Source organism: Schistocerca americana, chromosome 4 (assembly GCF_021461395.2).
Source record: "Schistocerca americana isolate TAMUIC-IGC-003095 chromosome 4, iqSchAmer2.1, whole genome shotgun sequence".
Lineage (NCBI taxonomy): Eukaryota > Metazoa > Arthropoda > Insecta > Orthoptera > Acrididae > Schistocerca > Schistocerca americana.
Genome location: NC_060122.1, coordinates 650,302,452 through 650,322,803, shown reverse-complemented (window position 1 = coordinate 650,322,803; position 20,352 = coordinate 650,302,452). Strand labels below are relative to the sequence as shown.

The 20,352-nt window shown below is 42.8% G+C and overlaps 1 long non-coding RNA gene across 1 annotated transcript; it reads right to left on the bottom strand.

Annotated features, from left to right (window-relative positions):
* Positions 1-7,752: 7,752 nt before the first annotated feature.
* LOC124613931 lies at positions 7,753-20,003 on the bottom strand. The gene is made up of 3 exons (XR_006979658.1): positions 19,936-20,003; positions 17,238-17,388; positions 7,753-7,917 (listed from the first exon to the last, which is right to left on the bottom strand). It is a non-coding gene; the product is annotated as an uncharacterized LOC124613931 (long non-coding RNA).
* Positions 20,004-20,352: the final 349 nt, after the last annotated feature.

The window sequence follows — 20,352 nt, the reverse complement described above, 5'->3', positions numbered from 1 at the left end:
CTGTAAAGCAACTACGGACAATATGGCCACACAAACGAAAAATTTAAGTTTCTGTTTCTTCAGTCCCATTATACAATGAAGAGCCAAAGAAACTGTTACACCTGTAGGTCCCCCGCGAGCATGCAGAAGTGCCGCAACACGACGTGTCATGGACTCGATTAATGTCTGAAGTAGTGTCGGACGGAACTGACACCATGAATCTTGCAGGTTGTCCATAAATCCGTAAGATACGAGTGGGTGAAGATCTCTCCTGAATAGCACCTTGTAAGGCATCCCACATATGGTCAATAATGTTCATGTCTGGGAAGTCTGGTAGCCAGCGGAAGTGTTTAACCTCAGAAGAGTGTTCCTGGAACCACCCTGTAGCAATTATGGACGTCTGAGGTGTCGCATTGTCCTGCTGGAATTGCCCAAGTCCGTCGGAATACACAATGGACATGAACGGCTGCAGGTTATCAGACAGGATGCTTACGAACGTGTCACCTGTCAGGGTCGTATCTAGACGTATCAGGGGTCCCATATCATCCAACTGCACACGGCCCACACCATTACAGAGCCACCACCAGCTTGAACAGTCCCCTGCCGACATACAGGGTCCATAGGTTCATGAGGTTGTCTCCGTACCCGTACACGTCCATCCACTCGGTACAATTTGAAACGAGACTCGTCCGACCAGGTAACATGTTTCCAGTCATCAACAGTTCAATGTCAGTGTTGATGCGCCCAGCCGAGGTGTAAAGCTTTGTATCGTGCAGTCATCAAGGGTACACTAGTGGGTCTTCGGCTCCGAAAGCCCATATCGATGATGTTTCGTTGAATGGTTCGTACGCTGACACTTGCTGATGGCCCAGCACTGAAATCTGCAACAATTTGCGGAAGGGTTGCCCTTCTGTCGCGTTGAACGATTCTCTTCACTCGTCGTTGGTCCCGATGTTGCAGGATCTTTCTCCGGGCGCAGCGATGTCGGAGATTTGATGTTTTACCGGATTGCTGATATTCACGGTACACTCCTGGAATGGTCGTACGGGAAAATCTGCACTTCATCGCTACCTCGGAGATGCTGTGTCCCATCGCTCGTGCGCCTACTATAACACCACGTTCAAACTCACTTAAATCGTAATAATCTGCCATTATAGCAGCAGTAACTGATCTAACAAATGTGCCAGATACTTATTGTCATGTATAGGTGTTGCCGACCGCAGCGCTGCATTCTGTCTGCTTACATATCACTGTATTTGCATACGAATGCCTATACCAGTTTCTTTGGAACTTCAGTATATATTATCAACGTGTCATCAGTGTAATCTGCAGTAATACAGTTCTCTAAATGATGTTATCTGCATCTCCATCTCCATCAATATTCTGCATGGGAGAGGGTATGTCCCATTTTGTAACCGTTATTAGGCTTTCTACCCGGTCCATTCACGTATGGAGCGCCGGAAGGATGGTTGTCTGAATGCCTCTGCGCGTGCCGTAATTATTCTGATCTTTTCCTCACGATCGCTGTTTTAGCTATACCTAGGGGGTAGGATGCCACTTGAATCTTCTGACAGGAAGCACCAGGGGGCTGTAGTGTATTGCCAGAGTCACCATTTAAAGCCGGTTCTTTAAACTTTCTTATGAGACTTTCTCGGGGTAGTTTATGTCTGTCTCCAAGTCTGCCAGTTCAGTTTCTTCAGCATCTCTGTGACACTCTATCACGTGTCAAACAAACTTTTGACCATGCGTATTGCTCTTCGATGCATACCTTGAACATCTCCTGTTAGTCCTATTTGATATGGGTCCCACACACTTGAGTGGTGTTCCGAATGAACCACAGGGGTGATTTGTAAGGAATCTCCTTTGTAGAATGATCGCACTTCCCGAGTATTCTATCGTAAACCAAAGTCTACAACCTGCTTTAGCAACGACTGAGCCTATGTGATCATTTCATTTCGTATTCCTGCCAAGTGTTACACCCAGTTATTTGTATGACTTGTCCGATTCAAGCTGTGACTCACTGATGCTATAGTCGTGGAATGCGACCTTCAGAGAGGTTATTTGACGATGGCGCGCTTAAAAAACACAAGCGCGACAAGCTGTAGCTGCAATTCCTTCCTTCTTTTTCATTTTCAACAGGGAGGCCAAGAACCTTTCTTGCATTGCTAGAGAAAGTGTGTTTAACGGAAGTGTTTTCGAAGAAGTAGGTTCGACTTTTGTAATGTTATATCTAAACAATAAGTTTATGAAAGGGAAATCATTTGCAGGCGAATGGTCTCTTTACAGCAAAAAAGATGTCTTGTAGAAGCAGAGACGAAGGGTGGAGACAAACTTGCAATGGAAGCATACATCCAGCGAGTCACTCCTTTGGACGATTGTAATGCACACGTACATTTAACAAACGATGCTCTAGTAAGACACAATTCTTAAGCGTTTTCGAGTCATTGAGGTTCAAGGCCTGGCCGGCCGCTGTGGCCGAGGGGTTCTTGGCGCTTCAGTTCGGAACCGATCTGCTGCTACGGTCGCAGGTTCGAATCCTGCCTCGGGCATTGATGTGTGTGATGTCCTTAGTTAGGGGACTGAAGACCTCAGATGTTAAGTCCCATAGTGCTCAGAGCCATCTGAACCATTTTCAAAGCCTGTTGAAAACAACAGTACTACCCGCCGAGTAGCGGCGTCAGCGCAACCGATTAAGGCAGCAGACTAGAAATCTGTCCATACTGCGTTCAAGTGTCATTTTCTTTTCCTTGTTCTTCTAGCAAACACTTGCGTTGCTACGACGAATCATGTTTCTTCGGAAAGGAACAAAAATAATAACAATAATAATAATAACAGTAATAATAATATCCATAATGGTAAATTCGCGGCGCTATATACACTGTCTCAACAAAAGTATCCGGACTTCTATTACTGGACATGAATATGGAGTATGTCCACCCCTCGCCTTTATGACGGCTTGAACTCTGCTGAAGCACTTTCAGTGTTTGTGGAGCCCATTATTCCCCAAGAGCCGAAACCACAGAATGTAATGATGTTGGTCATTGGGTCTAGAGCGAAGTCAACTCTCCAATGCATCCCAAAGGTGTTCCATTGGGTTCAGGTCGGAATCTGGGCAGGCTGATGCATTTCAGGAATGTTATTGTCACAAACCACTCTATCACTGTTGCAGTTGTATAGCATGGTTCACTGTCGTGCTGACAGAAACATCTTCGTCTCAGAACTGTTCCTCCACTGTGCGTACAACATGCTGCTGTAAAATGTGTACAAATGATAAAACATTTGGCGTTTTCTTAAGTACAACAAAAGGACCACAGTCCAACAACAAAAAACACACCAACATCGTAACATCACCTCCTCTGAACTTCACTGTTGGCACTACATACGATGGCAGGTTACGTTCTCCAAGCAATCGGCAAACACAAACCCTTCCATCGGATTGCCACTGTGTGTAGCCTGATTCATCACAACAAAGGCACTCGTTTCGAGTCATCCACTGTTGAATGGCACTGTTCTTTACACCACCTCAAGCGTCGCTTAGAGTTGAGGGATGCTCGACCATTGCAACTCATTATTTTTAACTCCATACGCACAGTCATTGTGTTAGCTCGTCTACTGGTAGCACTTTGGAATTCCAGAGTGACACTTTCCTCTGATTTCGTGCCATTTTTTACAAAAACCGTCCTCAATGCTCGACGGTTCCTGGCCATTAGTTCGTGAGATCTGCCTGGCCTTGGTTTAGGCATGGTTATCCCTCCGCGTTTCCACTTCACAATCACGTCACCGGCAGTCATCCTGGGAGCTTTACAGGAGTCGAAATGTCCCTGATACATTTGTTTCACAGGTGACATCCAGTGACTAGGCCACGTTCGAAGTAGCTTGAGCTCTCCTGGCCGACGAATGCTGCTATTACAGCTTCTCATCTGACAACACAATACACCACGCCTTCTTTTACAATGGCGCGTTGCATAGGAGTGTCCGGATACTTTTGATCAAACAGAGTATTGGTGGTATAATAAGGGATCGTGATGAAATGAACATTTAATTACCAGTACCTTTATGTGACAGCTGCAGTTAAGTCATACTGAACCGTATCTTCTTCGATTAGCGCACACAATATCTGAATTGTTTTGCAGCACCGGCCGCTGTGGCCGAGCGCTTCTAGGCGCTTCAGTCCGGAACCACGAGGCTGCTACGGTCACAGGTTCGAATCCTGCCTCGGACATGCATGTGTGTGATGTCCTTAGGTTAGTTAGGTTTATTTAGTTCTAAGTCTAGGGCACTGACGACCTCAGATGATAAGTCCCATAGTGCTTAGAGCCATTTGAACAATTTTTGTTTTGTTTTGGAGCATCAATAAAAAGCAGCTGCATCCTCAGTCTCTGAAACAAATCAATGATACCTACTTTTATATTGGTTGTGTTGAAGATCACTGTATTTCAGTACCGGAAGTGATCAAATTTAAGTAACCATTTCGTAAGTGATTAAGATACTCGTTCATTTCTGTACACTGTAACAATACGTTTAGTTTATAATGACTTTACAACGGCAACATTTCAATAAGAGCGCTAGTGTACGATAAATAAATATTTTATTATGATTCCTCGACATACATCGCTACGAGTGTATCACTATCACAGGTGTTTTTATTATTGTTCCTTTCCGAAGAAACATGATTCGCTGTAGCGACATGTGTGTTGGTGGAAGACTGGAAAAAAATTATGACACCAATGCAGCAAGGGATGACCTCTAGTCTGCCGTATTAGGCAGTTGCGCTGTTTCCGCTGCCCGAGTGTAGGCACTCTCGTATGCTATTCAACTGAAGGTATTCAACTGACTCATGTTGTTGTTGTGTTGTTGTGGTCTTCAGTCCTGAGACTGGTTTGATGTAGCTCTCCATGCTACTCTATCCTGAGCAAGCTTCTTCCTCTCCCAGTACCTACCACAACCTACATCCTTCTGTATCTGCTTAGTGTATTCATCTCTTGGCCTTCCTCTACGATTTTTACCCTCCACGCTGCCCTCCAATACTAAATTGGTGATCCCTTGATGTCTCAGAACATGTCCTACCAACCAATCCCTTCTAGTCAAGTTGTGCCACAAACTGCTCTTCTCCCCAATCCTATTCAATACTTCCTCATTAGTTACGTGATCTACCCAAATAATCTTCAGCATTCTTCTGTAGCATCACATTTCGAAAGCTTCTATTCTCTTCTTGTCCAGACTATTCATCGTCCACGTTTCACTTCCATACATGGCTACACTCCAAACAAATACTTTCAGAAACGACTTCTTGACACTTAAATCTGTACTAGATGTTAACAAATTTCTCTTCTTCAGAAACGCTTTCCTTGCCATTGCCACTCTACATTTTATATCCTCTCTACTTCGACCATCATCAGTTATTTTGCTCCACAAATAGCAAAACTCCTTTACTACTTTAAGTGTCTCATTTCCTAATCTAATTCCCTCAGCATCACCCGATTTAATTTGACTACATTCCATTATCCTCGTTTTGCTTTTGTTGATGTTCATCTTATATCCTCCTTTCAAGACACTGTCCATTCCGTTCAACTTCTCTTCCAAGTCCTTTGCTGTCTCTGACAGAATTACAATGTCATCGGCGAACCTCAAACTTTTTATTTCTTCTCCATGGATTTTAATACCAACTCCGAATTTTTCTTTTGTTTCCTTTACTGCTTGCTCAATATACAGACTGAATAACATCGGGGAGAGGCTACAACCCTGTCTCACTCCCTTCCCAACCACTGCTTCCCTTTCATGTCCCTCGACTCTTATAACTGCTATCTGGTTTCTGCACAAATTGTAAATAGCCTTTCGCTCCCTGTATTTTACCCCTGCCACCTTTAGAATTTGAAAGAGAGTATTCCAGTCAACATTGTCAAAAGCTTTCTCTAAGTCTACAAATGCTAGAAACGTGGCTTTGCCTTACCTTAATCTTTCTTGTAAGATAAGTCGTAAGGTCAGTATTGCCTCACGTGTTCCAATATTTCTACGGAATCCAAACTGATCTTCCCCAAGGTCGACTTCTACTAGTTTTTCCATTCGTCTGTAAAGAATTCGCGTTAGTATTTTGCAGCCGTGGTTTATTAAACTGATTGTTCGGTAATTTTCACATCTGTCAACACCTGCTTTCTTTGGGATTGGAATTATTATATTCTTCTTGAAGTCTGAGGGTATTTCGCCTGTCTCATACATCTCGCTCACCAGATGGTGGAGTTTTGTCATGACTGGCTCTCCCAAGGCCATCAGTAGTTCTAATGGAATGTTGTCTACTCTTCACGCAGTATCTTATCTCCCATTTCATCTTCATCTACATCCTCTTCCATTTCCATAATATTGTCCTCAAGTACATCGCCCTGGTATAAACCCTCTATATACTCCTTCCACCTTTCTGCCTTCCCTTCTTTGCTTAGAACTGGGTTGCCATCTGAGCTCTTGATATTCATACAAGTGGTTCTCTTCTCTCCAAAGGTCTCTTTAATTTTCCTGTAGGCAGTATCTATCTTACCCCTAGTGAGACAAGCCTCTACATCCTCACATTTGTCCTCTAGCCATCCCTGCTTAGCCATTTTGCACTTCCTGTCGATCTCATTTTTGAGACGTTTGTATTCCTTTTTGCCTGCTTCATTTACTGCATTTTTATATTTTCAGCCTTTCATCAATTAAATTCAATATTTCTTCTGTTACCCAAGGATTTCTATTAGCCCTCGTCTTTTTACCTACTTGATCCTCTGCTGCCTTCACTACTTCATTCCTCAAAGCTACCCATTCTTCTTCTACTGTATTTCTTTGCCCCATTCCTGTCAATTGTTCCCTTATGCTCTCCCTGAAACTCTGTACAACCTCTGGTTTAGTCAGTTTATCCAGGTCTCATCTCCTTAAATTCCCACCTTTTTCCAGTTTCTTCAGTTTTAATCTACAGTTCATAACCAATAGATTGTGGTCAGAGTCCACATCTGCCTCTGGAAATGTCTTACAATTTAAAACCTGGTTCCTAAATCTCTGTCTTACCATTATATAATCTATCTGATACCTTCTAGTATCCCCAGGATTCTTCCAGGTATACAACCTTCTTTTAAGATTCTTGAACCAAGTGTTAGCTATGATTAAATCATGCTCTGTGCAAAATTCTACAAGGCGGCTTCCTCTTTCATTTCTTCCCCCCAATCCATATTCAGCTACTATGTTTCCTTCTCTCCCTTTTTCTACTGACGAATTCCAGTCACCAATGACTATTAAATTTTCGTCTCCCTTCACTACCTGAATAATTTCTTTTATCTCGTCATACATTTCATCTATTTCTTCATCATCTGCAGAGCTAGTTGGCATATAAACTTGTACTACTGTAGTAGGCATGGGCTTTGTGTCTGTCTTGGCCACAATAATGCGTTCACTATGCTATTTGTAGTAGCTAACCCGCACTCCAATTTTTTTATTCATTATTAAACCTACTCCTGGATTACCCCTATTTGATTTTGTATTTATAACCCTCATACTGACTCATAAAACTTTGAAACTCGGTTTATCGAAAACGCTTGAGAAACGCATCGTACTAGACCGACATTTATTACAGATAGCGTGGGTACATTGACAAAGATGGGGAAATTCGGTGACCTGTTGGGTGTATGCTTCCCTTGTTGGAGTATCTTACATGGTGCTGTATTCGCTCGTCCTCCACATCGGAGAAGTAACTCAAATAAATGTTAGAGACAGTTTCGAACTGTTTGTCCGAAAGAATAAACAAGTACACAATTTGACTGCATCAATTATTTTTATTGGTTGATTTGAGAAGCACACATAGTTCGCAATTAAGGAAAACAAATCATAATAATTATACTTGTAGTTCAAGTGTGCGGGCTTCCTCGACGGTATCTGCAGAGTTTAATTTGAGCAGCCGGCTAACTTCCTCGCCTCAATCTGTAACAAAATCAATGGCATGATTCAGAAAAATGTGACAGGAAGAAAATGCAAAATATAATTTTATTTTCTGGGTTTTGTTTCGATGATGTTAACCATCAGTGGGTTTCTCTTTATTCTACTGTACAAGTAAATACTGGATGAAAATACATCAAGTTGATGTTAGGATCATTAGATTCACAAAACTGTTTTTAGCAAGACATGTTTCTTTACAGATCATTTAGTTGTTCGTTTTGTTGCCCGTCTTGTGCAATACACTGGTGTTTGTACACAGGTTTTTATCTGGAGCTAATAACTATATTTTACGTTGCTACATTAAGGGTCGAAAATTTAGATGTAAAATGGAACTACTGGTACATGCGCTACTTTTTTCGCTTTGATATGATTATTTATCTGACCGCTGTTATTTACTTATTATTATTGTTGTCTCTTTCCTACGTTAAGTCTCTAGTCAAATGTGTGTGAAATCCTATGGGACTTAACTGCTAAGGTCATCAGTCCTTAAGCTTACACACTACTTAACCTAAATTATCCTAAGGACAAACACCCACATCCATGCCCGAGGGAGGACTCGAACCTCCGCCGGGACCAGCCGCACAGTCTATGACTGCAGCGCCTAAGACCGCTCGGCTAATCCCGCGCGGCTAAGTCTCTAGTCAATCCAAAATTTTTTAGGTTGTTCGCGAAAATGCATCGGCTTCTCTCTTGAGAAAGGTGTTACTTTCGTCGCAAGATGTAAATTTGTGAGAACAGAAAAGTATTTTTAATCGCTACGTTAACTTATTTTTTGTGTTGTTGGTTTCTCGTAACTGCAACTACATAAATTATATACCTATCTGTGGGAGAGAATCAAAGATAGAGTGGCAAGTGCTTTATATTGTTTGATTTTGAACGTCGTTCTCAGAACAGAAAGACATTTCAATAACAGAGAAGTAAGCACTCATTTACTGTTTCCTGTGCTTCTACTACGGCTTTTTTTTACATGGCAGCTCTATTATTATTATGCATCGAGAGTTGTTATTGCATTTAAGACTTTTTTTAAAAAAGAAATGAATAAATTTTCAACCATCGTGTATTTACCTTTTACACTAGAATAAAGTGGAGCCCTCTAATGAATGCACAACTTCAACGAAACATATATGGGTGAAGAGAAGAAATCAAGAAACCTTTTTTCTCAATGCAGAACGCTCAAATTAATTTATTGTTCAAGCAAACACGGACACAACTAATTTCCTTTTTGAAGAAAATCACCTCACTACCTCACTATGAGCGAAAGTTAAGTCTGTACTGTTATTTTACAGTAAGATGCATTACCTAAGCACAATCGATGCAGCGACACCTCAGAACCAGATTTGTGACACTTCCTCCATATAAGCTCTAAAGGGAGATCACTATTCAGACAGACATTTCGCTTTCCGGAAAGCTGTTGGCAATCCATTTACAGATAGCAGGACAGATGCTGCCACCATCCAGCAGTGTTATTGGGAAGTATAATCAAATGAAGTAAGAGTCAAGTATGTATCAAACTTTGTGAAAATGTTCACCATATAACGGACATTAAATGATTAACTTTCATTCCAATTGGAACTGACATCCATCAAGAGCAGTATGAGGTATGACCACCATTGCCAAGAACATACTGTTGTATTTCTTGTGCCATGGAAGCAAACAGCCTCCGGCAGTCACCTTGGGAGATTTCTCGCCATGTCTGAAACATACGCTATTTCGGTTCATTCACCTTGCTGGCTGGAGCCTGGTATGGAAGTATATCTTCTTTCATCGCATCCTAGTGTTACAGGACCGGGTAAGCCAGTCACAAATCCACACATTCCTCAAGGTGTTTGTGATGTGAAGTTCGGCTCTTACATCATCTTTCTGAAATACGCCATTTGTACCATGGTCATGAAGAGCATGAGAACGTGCTTTCCCGTTCTCCAAACACTGGTGAACATTCAGTATCCCTTCAACAGTTACCAATTTAGTCCTGCTGTCGTATGCAATATCTATAGCTACATCTACATCGACGTACATACTACGCAAGCCCGCGTACGGTGAGTGGCGGGTGGTATCCTGTGCCACTGTTAGCCATTTCCTTTCCTGTTTTCAATAGCGCTCCTCGGAAAGAACGTCGTCTTCCCTCCAGTCACTCCAATTTGAGTTCCTCAAGCATCTCGCTGATACTTGCATGTTGTTCGAACTTACCGGTAACCAGTCTAACATCCCGCCCCTGAATTGCGTCAATGTGTTCCTCTAATCCCATCTGGTGCGGATCCCAAACACTCAAGCCGTGCTTAATAAAAGGCAGCACTATCTCCTATACGCGGTCACCTTTACAGATGAAACACACTTTCCTAAAATTCTCTCAATAAACCGAAGTCGATCCTTCGCCTTCCCTACCACTATCCTCACACGCTCGTTCCATTTCAAATCGCTTTTCAACTTTACGCCCGGATATTTAAAAGACGTGACTGTGTAAAGCAGGATACTACTAATGCTGTACCCGAACATAGCGGGCTTGTTTTTCTACTGATCCGCATTAACTTACATTTTTCTACATTTAGAGCTAGCTGTCATTCATCACACCAACCGGAAATTTTGTCTAATTCGTCTTGTATCCTCCTACAGTCAATCAACTTCGACACCTTACCGTACACCACAGCCAAACAACCGCAGATTTCTGCGCACCCTATGCACCAGATCACTTTCCCCTGGGGCTCTCATGACGATACGCTTGTCTCTGGTGACGGACACTCGCCGACGAGGACAACATAATGGATTTTATTACTTAAGAAGTCTTCGAGTCAGTCACATATCTGGGAACCCGTTCCGTATGCTCGTAAATTCATTAACATTCTGCAGTGTGGTACTACGTCAAATGCTTTTCGGAAATCTAGGAAAATGGACCTACCTGTTACTCTTCATCCTTAGTTCGCAGTACATCACGTGAGGAAATAGGAAGCTGAGTTTCACACGAGTGACACTTTCTAAAACAGTGCTGATTCTTGGATACAAGCTTTTCGGTCTCTAGGAAATTTATTATATTGGAAGTCAGAATATGTTCTAGAATTCTGCAACAAACCGATGTTAAGGACAGAAAGTGAAAAAAATTGAAATTACTGAGATAACATTAATTCTACACCACACGTTGTTGTATAGTTTTGTAAGGTTTATCCTCCTATAAATCGTGAGTAAGAGAGAGAGGGTAAAACAATTAAAAAATTACAATTTTTCAGGTATCCCAATTTAGGTACGCTACACTGTGAACGATCTTGATGTGTCGACCAGTCGAAGAATTACGTTTATTGTTGGGCCATGCTGATTGTTTTGTTCGGGTACATTGTCATGTTGGCGAAGACGGCTGCTCGAAACATGCACTGCTCCTTGGACGCAGGTTGGCGGGGACAGTATTTTGGGGGACATTCATTTATGCTTCCATGCGACCTTTGGTAGTAATAGATGGCACCAAGACAGCTGTGTACCGTGCGAACGTTATTTCATACTACGTGCTCCCCTTTGTGCTAGATGTTTTCCTCAACAGTGAAGGCATTCTCCAACAGGATATTACCGTGGTTTGAGGAGAATGACGGTGTGAAATCACGATGATATCTTGACCACTACTTTCGCCTGATCTGAACCCGACGGAACACACCTGGTACGCTAAGTGTGTGACCTGTATGTATGCTCTTGGTGCCACACACCTTTGGCAACCTACTAAGGACTTATCTAATTTACGCCACACAGAATCACTGCTGTATTGTATTCCAAAGGTGAACCAACCTGCTATTGCACATGTCATCACAATGTTTAGCCTCATCGGTGTGTTTATCACAAATATCACATAGGATAAATAAAACCAAGACAAAGTTGATGAAGTGTAAAATGGTTCAAATGGCTCTGAGCACTATGGGACTTAACATCTGAGGTCATCAGTCCCCTAGAACTTAGAACTACTGAAACCTAACTAACCTAAGGACATCACAAACATGCATGCCCGAGGCAGGATTCGAACCTGCGAGCATAGCGGTCGCGCGGTTCCAGACTGTAGTGCCTAGAAATGCTCGGCCACCCTGGCCGGCGATGAAGTGTAGTATAAAGGGGTATGACAATTTAGTTTAACATCAAAATTGGAAACGATACAACAGTAAAATGTAAATGTCGTGTGACTTGGGCCTCCCGTCGGGCAGACCGTTCGCCGGGTGCAAGTCTTTCGATTCGGCGACTTGCTCGTCGATGGATATGAAATGATGATGATGATGAGGACAACACAACACCCAGTCTCTGAGCGGTGAAAATTTCCGACCCAGTCGGGAATCGAACCCGGGCACTTAGGATTGACGCTCTGTCAGGCTGCCCACTTTTTTTTCTTTTTTTGAGTTTGGTCGTTGCAGATGTCACGTAACATCCGTTCAAGTTCGTTGTTGATCTTTTCATTCAGTTTTTTATTACAGAGGCTAACCGGCCAACCAGCCCTCTGACCGAACGCGCTGAGCTACCGTGCCGGCTGCCACTCAGCTACCGGGGGCGGACGACACAATAGTGAGATAAGTGAAGTAATTTCTCTAACTAGGAAAAAGATTGCCTAGGATGTTCGAAGCAAAGAAGATAGCAGATGTAAATTAAGATAGAGGAAGAAAGAGTTTTTGAATAAAAAAGCTTTACAGGTGTCAAATATTATACAGAAATGAAGAAGTTCCAGGAAAACTGTGTCTGGAGCACAGCACTGTATTAAAGTAAACGACTAGCGGAGATTTGGAGCAGACGAAACTTTAAGCATTTAGATTGTGGAGAGACCCTTACCAGATAAAGGGACAGATTAGTCAGAGATCTGCTTCGCAATCCAGGCATAGGCAGCAAAGGCGGAAAATGACACGGGAAGACCAAGGCTAGAATACACAAAACAGATTGTAAAGGGTGATTGGTGTGATAGCTACACCCCTGTTACAGCAATATGTAACAAATTGTCCCTGTTACAGCAAAATTGTAACCAAGCACCCTATATGTCGTCATGTTGTAGCAAAAATTGTAACAAATTACTCATTGCACTACTGTCTTATAGCAAAATTCGCTGAAGGCGTGTGAGCTGTAGAGTTTCAAAAGTGCTGTAGGTCTGACCACAGGCGCAACACGATAGGTCAGTACAAGTTCTGCTTCACACACGTACCTATCAGGTTGATATGGGGTATTGACAGTTGGAGCGCCGTAGCTTTCACAAGTGTTTGGTGCTGTTAGCAAAGACGTCTTGGCTCTAGGTCATATCCTTCTGGCTTTTCCCCAGGAGTCATGGGATGCAAAGGTTGTGAGATCTACAGTAGTCGGAGCTTATAAATCCATATGTGGTGCAGGCTGCATGGTTGTCAGATTTCACTTGTTGAATTGGGTTTTTCTGTGACATCACAGTAGAAATAGCTCATTTTTGCTAAGTATAGCTGAGAATACTACCACAGGATGGGAATAAATGGAGGACAGCATCAAGTCAATGAAAAGACTGACGGCTTTAGAAAAAAACTCTTTCCAGACGGCGAGACGCTGCCCCTCCAGCTGCCTTCTGGACTTGCAATGGTGCTGACCAGTCAATGTGAGCGCAAGGACAGAATATCTTGGCTGTCTGAGTGGCTGTCATGTCAAGGACAAAAGTTCTATCTTTTATTCGCAATGAATGAAAAACATTCAAGAAGCGGAACAAGATTTGCCAAACATGCGTCTGGGGCTACCATAATCTCTTCACTAGACTCAGGAAGCTTTCCGGCAGCAAATTCCTTTAAATAAGGGAAATAGATGGAAACAGGGATATGAAATCTCATGAATGAGTTGAAAGACAACTCCATTGACCACCCTGGTTGTTATACAATCACTGTCATTTATGTCAGGTCAGCTGATTTCGGCTGTTTGCCATTTACAGGCTGTTCCCCTATACTTGTACTTGAAACCAGAAAACAATCGAAATCAGCTGATCGTGACATAAGTACAGTAACTGTATAACAAGCAGGGTGGAGAACGGAATTGTATTTCAGTAAATCTATGACTGTGGCACCAGAAAAAAGCTTATGGAGAGCAAGTGCCAAAGGACCTTTATCAACAAGGAAAACTATCTAACTGAAGGTGATTTTTTTCCTTGTGTAGTCTTGTTTCCTTCTCATGTACTTTTTAGTCCTGAGGATCAGGAATTTTTGCCCAATATTCGCTAGTTATTGTTTCACGTTTGGGAAGCTCCCATTCACTGCTTTGATCGTTGTCTCGTGTTTCGCATGAAGAGGTTGTCCCACATCCCACATACTACTAATAGTTTATAGTAGTCCTGCTGGTAGTAGATACATATTGAATGTGGTTATTTATAATGAGTTACTTAGGACCCTGAGATGGACAATTTCATGAGCTGGACAGTAAAGTAATACAGCTAAAATGAAAACTCTTTATACAACGATATCCCCGAAAATGTACATGTTCGATCTATTGACAAGGCAATCATTTTCCTTAAGATGCCATTTTTTTTTATAAAGGCTGTGTAGATAAAGTGGTAATGTCGAGTCATCACTACAGGCATTACGTCCAGGACAACGATGAGAGGATTTACTTAGTCTTGTGTAATGCTCTGTCCACATCAGATAATTATGAGGACGTGTTTGATTTGTATGAGCCTGTCGCGGGAGGTCACTGTGTCTTGTAGGATTCTGGAATGCGTCTGATTTATATGAGTCTACAGATGTATAAGTAGACACACAACATAGGCAACTCGTCAGGCAGTATCCGCACTCTTCGGCGTTGCAGAGAATCTTCACTGGTGCCATCTACAGGCTGCCCCGGCAAATAATTTTGTAGCAAGAAGTCGTCGAAAGACTACCTCAAGTAATAATCATATTTATATTCCTGTCATTATTTTACAGTGTAAATATTGGTCTTTTGTTCAATGTTAGTGTGCGAAACAAGCAGAATGTGCAGTATTAATGAGAATTGTAAACTTGGGAGAGCTACGCTCACGAATTATGCGAGCCTTTCAGGATCATTTGTCGTAAGTGCTGACGAATCGTTCGGATTGTATGGTCGTCATCCATTACGCTTCTTCGTTCCTGACGTTTCGTCCAGAGACACGTTTGACGTCTTCAGAGTTGGTCCTGAGTCTTGTCGGTAAGACTCAGCGGAACCAGAAGCACCTCTGGAGATATCCGACGTAGCTCTAGACGAAACGTCAGGAACGAAGAAGTGTCATGGACGACGACCAACAACCCGGAAGACTCACCGGCAGCTATACCCAGCAATGTTGATAATCCACCATGCAAGAACAAGCTACAGTCAATGGGGTGTAATTCGGGCAGGCAGTCTAGATAAAATAGAGGCTTTACGTGGGAATACTATCTTACAGAATAAAGTTTCGACCGCCAAGGTGAAATGAGGTGTTTGGAAAGCTCTCATATGGAAATGGCAACAGGGAAATTTTCTGTGAACGTCTGAGACGAGAGGCCGTTTGTCTAATTCATTTTTGCAACCAAATGCAGCAGCATACTATGAGCCAGTAGCAGCTTGAAGCTGGATGAGGCACGTGCTGCAAAGCATGAAGAAATCTCTGCCAGTTGTGTCAAACTACTAGCACTGTTCGTTTTTTTACTGCGTTGAGGATACTTGTACCAGAGGAAAAGTGTGGTTGTGAGTGATTGTGGTTTTACTACACAGCCTGGCTTCCTCTCCCCCTCAGTTAACATGAATGAATTGAAGAGAAGAGAACGGTACATGCCTATTTGTATTTAGGGCCTGACTTATCCTATCCGACAACCGTTAATTTCGTGTTTGAAATAGATTACATAGGTGGTATAAAACATTACCATTGAATTAAATTGAGATTTGTATCGATTTACAATTTCAATGACAGATTTTTGTAAAGATTTCTTTCCCTTGATGGAAAGAAGTTTGTAATTTTTATCGACTCATGTTGGTGTATAATCTGTGTGTTAACTTTGTAAATGTTTATCGCGGAAAAAGATTCGTTTTTCTACTGTCTAGGTTTCATCTTTCTTGTTGCTAAAGTCCTGTAAGGTTCATGAAAGTTAAGCTCTGTATCTTAATTAGCCGAAAAATTAATGTTATCGTCACCTATACTGCCGTGTCTTATTTCAATTCTCTCACCTAACAAAGACCTTTTTTGCACATAGTATAAATTGTGTTTTTGTAGAACTTTATTTCAGTCTTAAAACCGGAGAAGTTGGTGACAAATTGTTGTACGGAAAACGACTGAAAACCAATCGCATTTTCTCGTGGCATATGTCTTTAAATTAAACTAAAAGGTCCCTGAAATATTTCGTACCGATTATTTTTCAGTAGCTTCCACGATAGTCTTGTAAGTGTTGCAGTAAGTTGATCGGTCACCCGTCTTCTAACAAGCGCGTTAACCAATTTACTCACTGGTCTAATACGAAAGCAGAGGAAGAGGGCGACTTCGAGCTGAAAAGGCGCTGAATGAATATTAACTACCTATTTCGCACTGAGCTGTAAGGTGTATTCAATTAGATTTCTAGCGCCCATCTTCAACGAAGCTCGATTCCCCGTAAAAGACATAGAATCTTAAGAATAGTTGCGCTTCGGGTATTTGGTGGATATTTTTAATAGCGTATTGTCCAATTTGCTACTCACTGAACACACCAGCGACAGACTTTCTGAATTCGTAGGGTTGATGTTTATATATTCTAATTACGATTACCGAAGGCCTGTTGCAGGACATGTATGACGTGTAATAGGTAGGTCCCGTTGTCAAGTAGAATGCTAGGACTCATATGACCCGAATATATCTATAGAGGTAGGACTCAGTGTGCGATGGTTCTTAACATGCACCTGGCCTGTATGAGTCTTTAAATGTAGGCTTTGGGTGGGGTGGTATTTTGGGATGTTCGTTACCTTTACGGTCCTGTGAATGTATGTCATAAAATGTGATGAGTTGTTGGGGTCTGTCTGACGTGTATGAACTTGTAGAGGTACATTGGAGGGTGTGATGGGTTCTTAGGATGAGCCATGGGTGCTTTGGGTGAGGTGACGTTCCTGACCTGTACGAGACTTTACAGGTAGGCTCTGAGAGCGATAGGATGTTGGGGTGTGCTGAACCAATATGAACGTGTAGAGGTATGTCATAAAATGTGAGGAGATGTTGGGATGTGGTTGACCTTCATGAGCTTGTAGAGGTATACCCTAAAGTGTGATTGGATGTTGGGGCATGGCTGACCTTTATGAGCTTGTAGAGGTATACCCTAAAGTGTGATGGGATGTTGGGGTGTGGCTGACCTTTATGATCTTATAGAGGTGTGTCCTAAAGTATGACTGGACGATGGTGTGTGGCTGACCTGTATGAGCTTGTAGAGGAACGCCATGGGGTCAGCGTTGGGATCTGTATAGCGCCGACCCCAACCGGTGGAGAAGTTGAGCTGCGCCGCAGACAGCGCTGCGCACACCGCCACCACCAGCATCAGAGTTAGCGCACAGCCTTGCCTCATCCTGAAAACGAGGGAGTACGCCGTTACAGCCGGTTAAGGCAGCCGACTAAGCGTTACAGTTTTAGAACCATCCTGTCAACGTTGCAGCTATTGTAGGTATCACAAAAAATATATCGGATAAAACAATGGTTCGCAAATATATTTCTGTAAATTATTAACTTTAACTGAAGGTGGTGGCACTGTTTTGCCCGAGATGGCTGTTATCCTATGTTATTATTTTCTGAACAGAGTAGTCTGTATCATGTGTTGTGTTAATGAAACACACCAGTTGACGTCAATGGTAGCCACAGTTCTCCTTTTTATACCTCAAATGGCTTAATTAAGCGGAAACTTAAATAAAAACTTGACTAATCGGCTTTGTTCATAAAATAATTATACGTAAGTAGGAAAAAAAGCACTGTATCATTGTGGAATGAGTATGCAGAATTAGGGTAGTTCCACTAAGATGTACAAACGATATATTGAATACATCTAATGGTGACCGTCGTTCGCCAAACACATAGGTTTATTATACAGTTCAGTCATATTAATGTGACCACCTGTCAAAAGCTCGAATAACCACCTTTTGCAGCGTGGAGGTGCAGGTAGAAAGTCAATGAGGTTCTGGAGAGTACCGACATAGATGTGGAGCCAACCCACTCCGATGCCGCGGCGAGCTGCGCCATGTTTCTCTGTTCGGGATCCATGGCGCGAACAACACGATCCAGGTGGTCCCACAGGTTCTCGACTAGGTTCAAATTCAGAGAGATTGGCAACCAGGGGTGGACCGTAAACTCATCCTGCGTCTCTTGGAACGACGCATGTGCACTGCAAACTGCGTGACACGATGCATTGTCCTGCTGGTAGATGCCATCGTGCCGAGGGAAAACAAACTTCATACAGGTGTGGGCAAGGTCACAAAGGATAGCTGCATACCTGTATTGATCCATTGTGTCTTTCAGAATGGTGAGATCACTGAGTAAATGCCACGAAAACATTCCCCAGACCATAACTCTCCTTCCTACGGGCTCCTCCCCTTCTGACGGCTGTCGCAGGGTCGTAAACGCCAACGGACATCTGCTTGAAGAAGCATAAAACGTGATTCATCTGAAAAGGCCACCTGTCGCCAGTCTGTGGACGCCCAGTAGCAGTATTGGCGTGCAGTTTCTAGCCTTCGTCGCTGATGAACAGGAGTCAGCATGGCTGCATGAAGCAGGTGCCGACTGCGTAGCCCAATACGCAGCTACGTTCACTGAACGGTCGTTGATCGTTGAGGAGACATTGTTGGTAGTCCCCTGGGCGGTCAGTTGCTTAACACTTCCACGTGTATCAAAACTAGACATGATTGTCTTCATGGGATTTCCGCGATCGTTCATTAAATAAAAATATGGCATTTCAGTCTTTGATCGCTATTTTTTTTGAAAATAAAAAAAAATAGTGATCAAAGACTGAAATGCTATATTTTTATTTTACTTCCACGTGTATTCGCCCATACACATCTCCGTAGCTGTTGTTCAGTCCTGTCATCTATGGCCCGTGGTGCACCATAGTTACCTCGGCATCGGTTTTGGACAGCGCCATTTTGCCATGCACGGTGAACTTTAACCACGGGGGCATGCGAGAAGTTTACAAACAGCCTTTTCGGAAATGCTTCCACCCCTGACCCGAAAACCAATGATCATGCCCTTTTGATCAGATAAATCACTCCGTTTACGCACTTCGAGAACGACTGCATTGTTTTCCACGTCACCCCGACATCCTTATTTAGCCTTCACCCCTAGTGTTGCCACCTGCCGTCTGTGAATGGTTATTGCATTTTGACGTCGAACAAGGGTGGTGGTCACATCAATATGATTGGACCGTGTAACAGTTCTTCAAGGATTTTTAATCAATGCTACGCACCATTATTAGGTTCTATGACTTCATTCTAAAATATTAATAGTCATTGAAAACTATTACCTATTCATTTACAAAAAATGGTTCAAATGGCTCTGAGCACTGTGGGACTTAACTGCTGAGGTCATCAGTCCCCTAGAACTTAGAACTACTTAAACCTAACTAACCTAAGGACATCACACACATCCATGCCCGAGACAGGATTCTAACCTGTGACCGTAGCGGTCGCGCGGTTCGAGACTGTAGAACCTAGAACCGCTCGGCCACTCCGGCCGGCTATTCATTTACACATCTGCATTTTAAATACGGCATTTTCCCTACTTCTTACTGCAACACCTGTGCTGAGTAATTTCCACAGTTTACTCCTACATAGGTGAAACCAATTTTTACCAAAAGGTTCAAGCATTCGGCACTGTGAGACTTCTTACTTTACTTTTTTACTGAATGTGCACAGCAAAGTTATAAGGATGGTAGACTATCCTAAACAATATTCTGCAGGAAGGAGCCAGTGATCGGAAATTATGTGCAGTCGGTAAAAGTTATCGAATGACTAACGTGTGAGAGACATGTTTTGATAAACTGCAAGCTTTGAATGCAACGCAGAGTAAGAGGATGTTACGCTGAGGAGGCCTCATGTTCGTCCGTATCTGAAAAGAAGGGCTCCGCGACTGACCTGCTTCTGTTCCGCTGTGTGTTAATTCTTCCCTGAGTCCAAGTCGGCTGACGTCTCCACTGGAAGCTGCGGCCTGAAGACAGCCAACTCGCCCTTTATACTCTGTCCACCGCCACGGAGAAGACGTCACACGGAGCCCATGCTGATTCCCGGAGGTAATTGAGACAGTGCAGCCAGATGGCTTCACTACAGCTCCGACGTCTTTATCTGGCTGCTTTAATTAGCTGCTCTATTTCGTCAGGATGTGCGTCTGAATCAGCGTTCAAGACAAAACGACTGAATTTAGCAAATAGCATATGCAGATTTACGTGTTCATCCATACACTCGAGTTGTAGCCCGTCCACTATGCTATCTGGAAAAGCCGATGGCACTGTAATTCTGCCATGACGGAAGGGCGTGGAATATCAGTTAAACGGA